Source organism: Bufo gargarizans, chromosome 4 (assembly GCF_014858855.1).
Source record: "Bufo gargarizans isolate SCDJY-AF-19 chromosome 4, ASM1485885v1, whole genome shotgun sequence".
In the NCBI taxonomy this organism is placed as follows: Eukaryota; Metazoa; Chordata; class Amphibia; order Anura; family Bufonidae; genus Bufo; species Bufo gargarizans.
In genome coordinates this window covers 31,985,235-31,997,879 of record NC_058083.1, presented here as the reverse complement: position 1 = coordinate 31,997,879, position 12,645 = coordinate 31,985,235, and the positions used below count along the sequence as shown (strand labels likewise).

At 46.5% G+C, this 12,645-nt stretch overlaps 1 protein-coding gene across 1 annotated transcript in view; it reads right to left on the bottom strand.

Moving 5' to 3' along the window:
* Positions 1-12,645, bottom strand: part of LOC122935159 (vomeronasal type-2 receptor 26-like) — a 51,520-nt gene that overhangs the window by 28,750 nt on the left and 10,125 nt on the right. The gene's annotated exons all lie outside the window — the stretch shown is intronic.

The window sequence follows — 12,645 nt, the reverse complement described above, 5'->3', positions numbered from 1 at the left end:
ACGTGACTCCAGCTTATATAGAGGCTTATATAGAGGCTGGGTAACATGCTACTCTGGCCAATCACAGCCATGCCATTAGTAGGCATGGCTGTGATGGCTTCTGAAGGCACAGAGTTAAACGCTTGTTGATTGGCTGCTCTGCAGCCTTTCAAAAAGCACTAAGAAATTGGCGAACACCGAACCCGAACTTTTACTGAAATGTTCGGGTCCGGGGACCAAAAATCCTAAAGTTCGGTACGAACCCGAACTTTACAGTTCGGGTTCACTCAACACTAATAGAGAGGAATCATTCTACAGCATTTATGTAGAACAGGGTTCAGTAGGGGAGGTAACAGCCTGGGTAATAGGAACAATCCTATTACATCTTGCAGCACTGGCTGGGGATCCAAATTGCCATTATACTGCTCTGTAATTCCAGCAAACGTTCTTGTTAGGGTGCAAGTGCTGTTTGATACAGCCATTAACAGGGGTTATTACAAGGAAATATTTCTACAGTCTTAAAAAGATTAAAATAGACAAATCGCCAGGACCGGATGGCATACACCCCCGTATCCTAAGGGAATTAAGTAATGTCATAGCCAGACCCTTATTTCTGATATTTGCAGATTCTATATTGACAGGGAATGTCCCACAGGATTGGCGCATGGCAAATGTGGTGCCAATATTGAAAAAGGGTCCAAAAACAGAGCCTGGAAACTATAGGCCGGTAAGTTTAACATCTGTTGTGGGTAAACTGTTTGAAGGTTTTCTGAGAGATGCTATGTTAGAGCATCTTAACGGAAATAAGCAAATAACGCCATATCAGCATGGCATCATGAGGGATCGGTCATGTCAAAAAATTTAATCAGTTTCTATGAGGAGGTAAGTTCTAGACTTGACAGCGGCGAATCAATGGATGTCGTGTATCTGGACTTCTCCAAAGCATTTGACACTGTACCACATAAAAGGTTAGTATATAAAATGAGAATGCTCGGACTGGGAGAAAACGTCTGTAAGTGGGTAAGTAACTGGCTCAATGATAGAAAACAGAGGGTGGTTATTAATGGTAAATACTCAGATTGGGTCACTGTCACTAGTGGAGTACCTCAGGGGTCAGTATTGGGCCCTATTCTCTTCAATATATTTATTAATGATCTTGTAGAAGGCTTGCATAGTAAAATATCAATTTTCGCAGATGACACCAAACTGTGTAAAGTAATTAACACTGATGAGGACAGTATACTACTACAGAGGGATCTGGATAGATTGCAGGCTTGGGCAGATAAGTGGCAGATGAGGTTTAACACTGACAAATGTAAAGTTATGCACATGGGAAGGAATAATGCAAGTCACCCGTACTTATTAAATGGTAAAACACTCAGTAACACTGACATGGAAAAAGATCTAGGAATTTTAATAAACAGCAAACTAAGCTGCAAAAACCAGTGTCAGGCAGCTGCTGCCAAGGCCAATAAGATAATGGGTTGCATCAAAAGGGGCATAGATGCCCGTGATGAGAACATAGTCCTACCACGTTACAAATCGCTAGTCAGACCACACATGGAGTACTGTGTACAGTTCTGGGCTCCTGTAAACAAGGCAGACATAGCAGGGCTGGAGAGGGTCCAGAGGAGGGCAACTAAAGTAATAACTGGAATGGGGCAACTACAGTACCCTGAAAGATTATCAAAATTAGGGTTATTCACTTTAGAAAAAAGACGACTGAGAGGAGATCTAATTAAGATGTATAAATATATCAGGGGTCAGTACAGAGATCTATCCCATCATCTATTCATTCCCAGGACGGTGACTGTGACGAGGGGACATCCTCTGCGTCTGGAGGAAAGAAGGTTTGTACACAAACATAGAAGAGGATTCTTTACGGTAAGAGCAGTGAGACTATGGAGCTCTCTGCCTGAGGAGGTGGTGATGGTGAGTACAATAAAGGAATTCAGGAGGGGCCTGGATGTATTTCTGGAGTGTAATAATATTACAGGCTATAGCTACTAGAGAGAGATCGTTGATCCAGGGAGTTATTCTGATGCCTGATTGGAGTCGGGAAGGAATTTTTATTCCCCTAAAGTGAGGAAAATTGGCTTCTACCTCACAGGGTTTTTTTTTGCCTTCCTCTGGATCAACTTGCAGGATGACAGGCCGAACTGGATGGACAAATGTCTTTTTTCGGCCTTATGTACTATGTTATGTACTATGTTACTATGTTACTATGTTATTTGACCTTGTGCGGTGCAGTTATATATTCTAAAGCCCTTTTTGCTTATTAGCTGTTGTGTGGTAAAGTGAGAAAATTACAGACTTTTCTGCGGGGTTTTAATTCCCATTTATTTATTTGATCTAACACTCTGTGGTCTCCTGATTAGTGATGTCGCGAACATAAAATTTTCCGTTCGCGAACGCCGAACGCGAATTTCGGCAAATGTTCACGAACGGGCGAACCGGGCGAACCGCCATAGACTTCAATAGGCAGGCGAATTTTAAAACCCACAGGGACTCTTTCTAGCCACAGTAGTGTTGGAAAAGTTGTTTCAAGGGGACTAACACCTGTACTGTGGCATGCCGGAGGGGGATCCATGGCAAAACTCCCAACGAAAATTATGTAGTTGACTCAGAGTTGGATTTTAATCCATAAAAGGGCATAAATCACCTAACAATTAGAGTTGAGCGGACACCTGGATGTTCGGGTTCGAGAAGTTCGGCCGAACTTCCCGGAAATGTTCGGGTTCGGGATCCGAACCCGATCCGAACTTCGTCCCAAACCCGAACCCCATTGAAGTCAATGGGGACCCGAACTTTTCGGCACTAAAAAGGCTGTAAAACAGCCCAGGAAAGGTCTAGAGGGCTGCAAAAGGCAGCAACATGTAGGTAAATCCCATGCAAACAAATGTGGATAGGGAAATGAATAAAAATAAAAATAAAATAAATAAAAATTAACCAATATCAATTGGAGAGAGGTCCCATAGCAGACAATCAGGCTTCACGTCACCCACCACTGGAACAGTCCATTCTCAGATATTTAGGCCCCGGCACCCAGGCAGAGGAGAGAGGTCCCGTAACAGAGAATCTGGCTTCATGTCAGCAGAGAATCAGTCTGCATGTCATAGCAGAGAATCAGGCTTCACGTCAGCCACCACTGCAACAGTCCATTTTCATATATTTAGGCCCAGCACCCAGGCAGAGGAGAGAGGTCCCGTAACAGAGAATCTGGCTTCATGTCAGCAGAGAATCAGTCTGCATGTCATAGCAGAGAATCAGGCTTCACGTCAGCCACCACTGCAACAGTCCATTGGCATATATTTAGGCCCAGCACCCAGGCAGAGGAGAGAGGTCCCGTAACAGAGAATCTGGCTTCATGTCAGCAGAGAATTAGTCTGCATGTCATAGCAGAGAATCAGGCTTCACGTCACCCAACATTGGAACAGTCCATTGGCATATATTCAGGCCCCGGCACACAGACAGAGGAGAGGTTCATTCAACTTTGGGTAGCCTCGCAATATAATGGTAAAATGAAAATAAAAATAGGATTGAATGAGGAAGTGCCCTGGAGTACAATAATATATGGTTAAGGGGAGGTAGTTAATGTCTAAACTGCACAAGGGATGGACAGGTTCTGTGGGATCCATGCCTGGTTCATTTTTATGAACGTCAGCTTGTCCACATTGGCTGTAGACAGGCGGCTGCGTTTGTCTGTAATGACGCCCCCTGCCGTGCTGAATACACGTTCAGACAAAACGCTGGCCGCCGGGCAGGCCAGCACCTCCAAGGCCTAGCTCTGGCCACGTGGACAATTTAGAGACCCAGAAGTTGAATGGGGCCGAACCATTAGTCAGTACGTGGAGGGGTGTGCACACGTACTGTTCCACCATGTTAGTGAAATGTTGCCTCCTGCTAACACGTTGCGTATCAGGTGGTGGTGCAGTTAGCTGTGGCGTGTTGACAAAACTTTTCCACATCTCTGCCATGCTAACCCTGCCCTCAGAGGAGCTGGCCGTGACACAGCTGCCTTGGCGACCTCTTGCTCCTCCTCTGCCTTGGCCTTGGGTTTCCACTTGTTCCCCTGTGACATTTGGGAATGCTCTCAGTAGCGCGTCAACCAACGTGCGCTTGTACTCGCACATCTTCCTATCACGCTCCAGTGCAGGAAGTAAGGTGGGCACATTGTCTTTGTAGCGTGGATCCAGCAGGGTGGCAACCCAGTAGTCCGCACACGTTAAAATGTGGGCAACTCTGCTGTCGTTGCGCAGGCACTGCAGCATGTAGTCGCTTATGTGTGCCAGGCTGCCCAGGGGTAAGGACAAGCTGTCCTCTGTGGGAGGCGTATCGTCATCGTCCTGCCTTTCCCCCAAGCCACGCACCAGTGATGGGCCCGAGCTGCGTTGGGTGCCACCCCGCTGTGACCATGCTTCATCCTCCTCCACCTCCTCCTCATCCTCGTCCTCCTCGTCCTCCAGTAGTGGGCCCTGGCTGGCCACATTTGTACCTGGCCTCTGCTGTTGCAAAAAACCTCCCTCTGAGTCACTTCGAAGAGACTGGCCTGAAAGTGCTAAAAATGACCCCTCTTCCTCCTCCTCCTCCTCCTCCTGGGCCACCTCCTCTTCCATCATCGTCCCTAAGTGTTTTCTCAAGGAGACATAGAAGTGGTATTGTAACGCTGATAACGGCGTCATCGCCACTGGCCATGTTGGTGGAGTACTCGAAACAGCGCAACAGGGCACACAGGTCTCGCATGGAGGCCCAGTCATTGGTGGTGAAGTGGTGCTGTTCCGTAGTGCGACTGACCCGTGCGTGCTGCAGCTGAAACTCCACTATGGCCTGCTGCTGCTCGCACAGTCTGTCCAGCATGTGCAAGGTGGAGTTCCACCTGGTGGGCACGTCGCATATGAGGCGGTGAGCGGGAAGGCCAAAATTACGCTGTAGCGCAGACAGGCGAGCAGCGGCAGGATGTGAACGCCTGAAGCGCGAACAGACGGCCCGCACTTTATGCAGCAGCTCTGACATGTCGGGGTAGTTGTGAATGAACTTCTGCACCACCAAATTCAGCACATGCGCCAAGCAAGGGATGTGCGTCAAACCGGCTAGTCCCAGAGCTGCAACAAGATTTCGCCCATTATCACACACCACCAGGCCGGGCTTGAGGCTCACCGGCAGCAACCACTCGTCGGTCTGTTGTTCTATACCCCGCCACAACTCCTGTGCGGTGTGGGGCCTGTCCCCCAAACATATGAGTTTCAGAATGGCCTGCTGACGTTTACCCCGGGCTGTGCTGAAGTTGGTGGTGAAGGTGTGTGGCTGTCTGGATGAGCAGGTGGAAGAAGAGGAGGAGGAAGCCGAGAAGGAGGAGGTGGCAACAGGAGGCAAAGAATGTTGCCCTGCGATCCTTGGCGGCGGAAGGACGTGCGCCAAACAGCTCTCCGCCTGGGGCCCAGCTGCCACTACATTTACCCAGTGTGCAGTTAGGGAGATATAGCGTCCCTGGCCGTGCTTACTGGTCCACGTATCTGTGGTTAGGTGGACCTTGCCACAGATGGCGTTGCGCAGTGCACACTTGATTTTATCGGATACTTGGTTGTGCAGGGAAGGCACGGCTCTCTTGGAGAAGTAGTGCCGGCTAGGAACAACATACTGTGGGACAGCAAGCGACATGAGCTGTTTGAAGCTGTCTGTGTCCACCAGCCTAAATGACAGCATTTCATAGGCCAGTAGTTTAGAAATGCTGGCATTCAGGGCCAGGGATCGAGGGTGGCTAGGTGGGAATTTACGCTTTCTCTCAAATGTTTGTGAGATGGAGAGCTGAACGCTGCCGTGTGATATGGTTGAGATGCTTGGTGACGGAGGTGGTGGTGTTGGTGGTACATCCCCTGTTTGCTGGGCGGCAGGTGCCAACGTTCCTCCAGAGGCGGAGGAAGAGGCCGAGGCGGCAGCAGCAGAAGAGGCCGAGGCGGCAGCAGCAGAAGAGGCCGAGGCGGCAGCAGCAGAAGAGGTAGCAGGGAGAGCCTGAGCGACTTCCTTGTTTTTAAGGTGTTTACTCCACTGCAGTTCATGCTTTGCATGCAGGTGCCTGGTCATGCAGGTTGTGCTAAGGTTCAGAACGTTAATGCCTCGCTTCAGGCTCTGATGGCACAGCGTGCAAACCACTCGGGTCTTGTCGTCAGCACATTGTTTGAAGAAGTGCCATGCCAGGGAACTCCTTGAAGCTGCCTTTGGGGTGCTCGGTCCCAGATGGCGGCGGTCAGTAGCAGGCGGAGTCTCTTGGCGGCGGGTGTTCTGCTTTTACCCACTGCTCCCTCTTTTGCTACGCTGTTGGCTCGGTCTCACCACTGCCTCTTCCTCCGAACTGTGAAAGTCAGTGGCACGACCTTCATTCCATGTGGGGTCTAGGACCTCATCGTCCCCTGCATCGTCTTCCACCCAGTCTTGATCCCTGACCTCCTGTTCAGTCTGCACACTGCAGAAAGACGCAGCAGTTGGCACCTGTGTTTCATCATCATCAGAGACATGCTGAGGTGGTATTCCCATGTTCTCATAATCAGGAAACATAAGTGGTTGTGCGTCAGTGCATTCTATGTCTTCCACCGCTGGGGAAGGGCTGGGTGGATGCCCTTGGGAAACTCTGCCAGCGGAGTCTTCAAACAGCATAAGAGACTGCTGCATAACTTGAGGCTCAGACAGTTTCCCTGGTATGCATGGGGGTGATGTGACATACTGATGGGCTTGGTTTTCAGGCGCCATCTGTGCGCTTTCTGCAGAAGACTGGGTGGGAGATAATGTGAACGTGCTGGATCCACTGTCGGCCACCCAATTGACTAATGCCTGTACCTGCTCAGGCCTTACCATCCTTAGAACGGCATTGGGCCCCACCAAATATCGCTGTAAATTATGGCGGCTACTGGGACCTGAGGTAGTTGGTACACTAGGACGTGTGGCTGTGGCAGAACGGCCACGTCCTCTCCCAGCACCAGAGGGTCCACTAACACCACTACGACCATGTCCGCGTCCTTTACTAGATGTTTTCCTCATTGTTATCGTTCACCACAACAACAAAAATATTATTTGACCCAATGTATTGAATTCAAATTCAGGCCTTTTTTTAAAGACAACTAACACTATCTGGCTATCTATTTAGGTACCGTATTACACTAATACAGGCACAGCAGTAACCACAGATTTAGCTTACTATAAATTTGAGGCCTATTATTTAGGCGCTGGGTGACAGGTTTAGGTTTACTGACAGAATTAGACTTGGAAATGCACAGTAGCGTGTGTGTGAAGATATTCAGAATGACCCTATGTGCACCTTGAATATTATATACCCTTTTAGGGATGTATTTAAAGTAGGCCTGATACAGCAGAAACCACTAAATTAGGAAATTGCTAAATTGGGAATTGTATTTCAACCCAGAACAAAAAATGTGCTTTGACGGACACTAAATAACTTGCCCAGCCACAACAGTACAGCAGTAACGACAGATTTAGCTGGATATAAACTTGAGGCCTAGTATTTTGGCGCTGGGTGACAGGTATAGGTTTACTGGCAGAATTAGACTTGGAAATGCACAGTAGCGTGTGTGTGAAGTTATTCAGAATGACCCTATGTGCACCTTAAATATTATATACCCTTTTAGGGATAGATTTCAAATAGCTCTGATACAGCAGAAACCACTAAATTAGGAAATTGCTAAATTGGAAATTGTATTTCAACCCAGAACAAAAAATGTGCTTTGACGGACACTAAATAACTTGCCCAGCCACACCAGTAATGACAGATTTAGTTGGATATAAACTTGAGGCCTAGTATTTAGGCGCTGGGTGACAGGTATAGGTTTACTGACAGAATTAGACTTGGAAATGCACAGTAGCGTGTGTGTGAAGTTATTCTGAATGACCCTATGTGCACCTTGAATATTATATACCCTTTTAGGGATAGATTTCAAATAGCTCTGATATAGCAGAAACCACTAAATTAGGAAATTGCTAAATTGGGAATTGTATTTCAACCCAGAACAAAAAATGTGCTTTGACGGACACTAAATAACTTGCCCAGCCACAACAGTACACCAGTAACGACAGATTTAGCTGGATATAAACTTGAGGCCTAGTATTTAGGCGCTGGGTGACAGGTATAGGTTTACTGACAGAATTAGACTTGGAAATGCACAGTAGCGTGTGTGTGAAGTTATTCAGAATGACCCTATGTGCACCTTGAATATTATATACCCTTTTAGGGATAGATTTCAAATAGCTCTGATACAGCAGAAACCACTAAATTAGGAAATTGCTAAATTGGGAATTGTATTTCAACCCAGAACAAAAAATGTGCTTTGACGGACACTAAATAACTTGCCCAGCCACACCAGTAACGACAGATTTAGCTGGATATAAACTTGAGGCCTAGTATTTAGGCGCTGGGTGACAGGTATAGGTTTACTGACAGAATTAGACTTGGAAATGCACAGTAGCGTGTGTGTGAAGTTATTCAGAATGACCCTATGTGCACCTTGAATATTATATACCCTTTTAGGGATAGATTTCAAATAGCTCTGATACAGCAGAAACCACTAAATTAGGAAATTGCTAAATTGGGAATTGTATTTCAACCCAGAACAAAAAATGTGCTTTGACGGACACTAAATAACTTGCCCAGCCACACCAGTAACGACAGATTTAGCTGGATATAAACTTGAGGCCTAGTATTTAGGCTCTGGGTGACAGGTATAGGTTTACTGACAGAATTAGACTTGGAAATGCACAGTAGCGTGTGTGTGAAGTTATTCAGAATGACCCTATGTGCACCTTGAATATTATATACCCTTTTAGGGATAGATTTCAAATAGCTCTGATACAGCAGAAACCACTAAATTAGGAAATTGCTAAATTGGGAATTGTATTTCAACCCAGAACAAAAAATGTGCTTTGACGGACACTAAATAACTTGCCCAGCCACACCAGTAATGACAGATTTAGCTGGATATAAACTTGAGGCCTAGTATTTAGGCGCTGGGTGACAGGTATAGGTTTACTGACAGAATTAGACTTGGAAATGCACAGTAGTGTGTGTGTGAAGTTATTCAGAATGACCCTATGTGCACCTTGAATATTATATTCTTTTAGGGATAGATTTCAAATAGCTCTGATACAGCAGAAACCACTAAATTAGGAAATTGCTAAATTGGGAATTGTATTTCAACCCAGAACAAAAAATGTGCTTTGACGGACACTAAATAACTTGCCCAGCTACACCAGTAACGACAGATTTAGCTGGATATAAACTTGAGGCCTAGTATTTAGGCGCTGGGTAACAGGTATACGTTTACTGACAGAATTAGACTGGTATATGGCCAAAAAATAACCACACTATTGATGGTTAAATGCACTTGGTGTGACAGCTTGACCAACCACACTACTGAGGGTTAAATGCACTTGGTGACAGGCGCAGCTTGCCCCTGATGTAGTATATGGCCAAAAAATAAACAGACTATTGCTGGTTAAATGCACTTGGTGTGACAGCTTCACCCTGATGTAGGATTTAGCCAAAAAACAACCACACCATTGAGGGTTAAATGCACTTGGTGGCAGCTTGTGCTGGCACACCACAAGACACAAAATGGCCGCCGATCACCCCAGAAAAAAGTGACTGAAAAACGCTCTGGGCAGCCTAAAAACAGTGAGCAATTCAATAGCAGCAGTTCAATTATCCACAGCTGCAGATCGATCACTGGATGGAGTCTTTTGGAGGAGTTAATCAGCCTAATCTCTCCCTACACTGATCAGAGCAGAGTGACGGGCGGCGCTATGTGACTCCAGCTTAAATAGAGGCTGGGTCACATGCTGCACTGGCCAATCACAGCAATGCCAATAGTAGGCATGGCTGTGACGGCCTCTTGGGGCAAGTAGTATGACGCTTGTTGATTGGCTGCTTTGCAGCCTTTCAAAAAGCGCCAAGAAAGCGACGAACACCGAACCCAAACCCAGACTTTTACGAAAATGTCCGGGTTCGGGTCCGTGTCACGGACACCCCAAAATTCGGTACGATCCCGAACTATACAGTTCGGGTTTGCTCATCCCTACTAACAATCCAATTTTTTTTTGAACAACGTGGATTAAAACATCAAGTGTGTGTATACGATCAGGTATGATGTTGTATCGATCAGGTAGTGTAAGGGTTACGCCCGCTTCACAGACATTGACAGACCAAACTCCCCTTTTAGTGCACTGCAAACAACCGCATACAGTCCATTTGCCCAAACGCAAACTCCCCATTTGTTCAAGGTTGGATACCAAGCTAGCCATGTCCCATTGATCTCATTGAAGGTTTCTTCCTCCACCCAGCCACGTACAACACCAAGGGTCCCCGAAAGGTGAATTTAATTGATTTTTCGAACGGGGAGATGGTTAAAAAAACACTGGCTCCCTCCCCTTTGTTTGAATCCACGGTCACTGCGTCTGCGCCGTGCAATTTACTGCCCCACCCGATATGAGTGGTATTTTCTGTAGTTCTCTCTTCTCATCAGTTTAATCCCTGTTACGTCCCCAATCTGGGGTCCATTTATTAAATAGATTTTTCGAACGGAGACATAGTTAAAAAAATGCTGGCTCCCTCCCCTTTGTTTGAATCCACGCCACGGTCACTGCATCTGCGCCGTGCAATTTACTGCCCCACCGGATATGAGTGGTATTTTCTGTAGTACTATTCTCATCAGTTTATTCCCTGTTACGTCCCATATCAGGGTGGGATTGCCTTTTGTGAAAAAAAATTTAGGCCAGGTACCTTCGACTGCCTTCACAGTGACAGACCAAACTCTGATACACCAAAATGAATTGATTTTAGGAACCGGGAGATGGAAAAAGCAGCTTGGTCGGTCCTCTTACTCCCAAGTTGGGGCACTGCGCGTGCACAGAGCAATGTGCTGTGACACCCTATATGAGTGGTGTCTTAACAAGTACTATTTCTATTAGTTTAATCCCTGTTACGTCCCCTATCCGGGGACGTGTGTCGAATTGATTAACCATTGTCAAATTAACTAACCATTACGACATCCTGGAATAATTTAGTTCTGAGCTTTATACTTGCTTTGTATTGGAATTGATGGGGATTTTTTAAATTGTCTGCATTATTTCTAATAAACTATAAAGAGACTTTATTCTGATTTTTTTTATTTTATGTATTAAAAACCCACCCATACAACTTAAAAATAATATCTAAAAAAAAATATGTTTTTTCTATGAAAAATTATCCAGCCGATCGCTTTTGGTCTGACCATAATGAAGCAATGGCCTTATCATCTGGGGTGTGGCAACATTGCCAACACACTCATAGGAGGTGATGATCGCTTCATTGTGATACGCAAGCCCCTTCACCACAACAAGGTAACGATCACGAAGGGGAATTGACACTTGTATGTGCCTTTTTTTTTGTTTTGTTTTTGCAGCCACAGAGCAGCACCAGAGGCCAGAAAAATTAGGCATGTACACATGCCTGATAAATAATGTTATTGTTGCAGCCACTGTTGTAGCAGCGGCCGGAAAAATTTATGTTTTCAAGGCAGAAAGGTGACTAAAACATTGCGGCTTGAACCCTAGTTGGTGGCAGAGAATTCACGAAAGTCATCCGGTATGCAGACATTAAATACAGCAGCATGGGGACCATTTTGAGGCCAAGGCATGTCATCAGGCCCTTTGTTAGTCAAACGTATCCCCCACTGTCAATCCCTTCGGGATCCATGCCTTATTCATCTTAATGAAGGTGAGGTAATCAACACTTTTTTGACCGAGGCGACTTCTTTTGTCAGTGACAATGCCTCCTGCTGCACTGAAGGTCCTTTCTGACAGGACACTTGAAGCTGGGCAGGCCAGAAGTTCTATCGCAAACTGGGATAGCTCAGACCACAGGTCAAGCCTGCACACCCAGTAGTCAAGGGGTGCATCGCTCCTCAGAGTGTCGATATCTGCAGTTAAGGCGAGGTAGTCTGCTACCTGTCGGTCGAGTCGTTCTCTAAGGCTGGATCCCGAAGGGCTGTGGCGATGTGTAGGACTGAAAAAGCTCTGCATGTCCTCCATCAACAACACATCTGTAAAGCGTCCTGTCCTTGCCGCCGTGGTCGTGGTAGGAGGAGGATTACTTTAACCTTTTCCCCTGTTAGATTCCCGTTGTGCTGTGACATCCCCCTTATAAGCTGTGTAAAGCATATTTTTTAGTTTTGTTTTGAACTGCTGCATCCTTTCTGACTTTCGGTAAGTTGGTAACATTTCCACCACTTTCTGCTTATACTGGGGGTCTAGTAGCGTGGCCACCCAGTACAGGTCGCTCTCCTTCATCCTTTTTATACGAGGGTCCCTCAACAGACATGACAGCATGAAAGACCTCATTTGCACAAGGTTGGATGCCGAGCTACTCATTTCCCGTTCCTCATCCTCACTGATGTCATTGACGGTCTGTTCTTCATCCCAGCCACGTACAACACCACGGGTCCCAGATAGATGACAACAACGAGCACCCTGGGATGCCTGCTGTGGTTGGTCTTCCTCCTCCTCAAAGCCACATTCCTCCTCTGACTCCTCTTCCTCACACTCCTCTTCAGCGTTGCCGCAGGTCCAGCAAGCGATGATGACAAGGCTGTTTCTGGTGGTGATGGTGACCACAACTCTTCCTCTTCA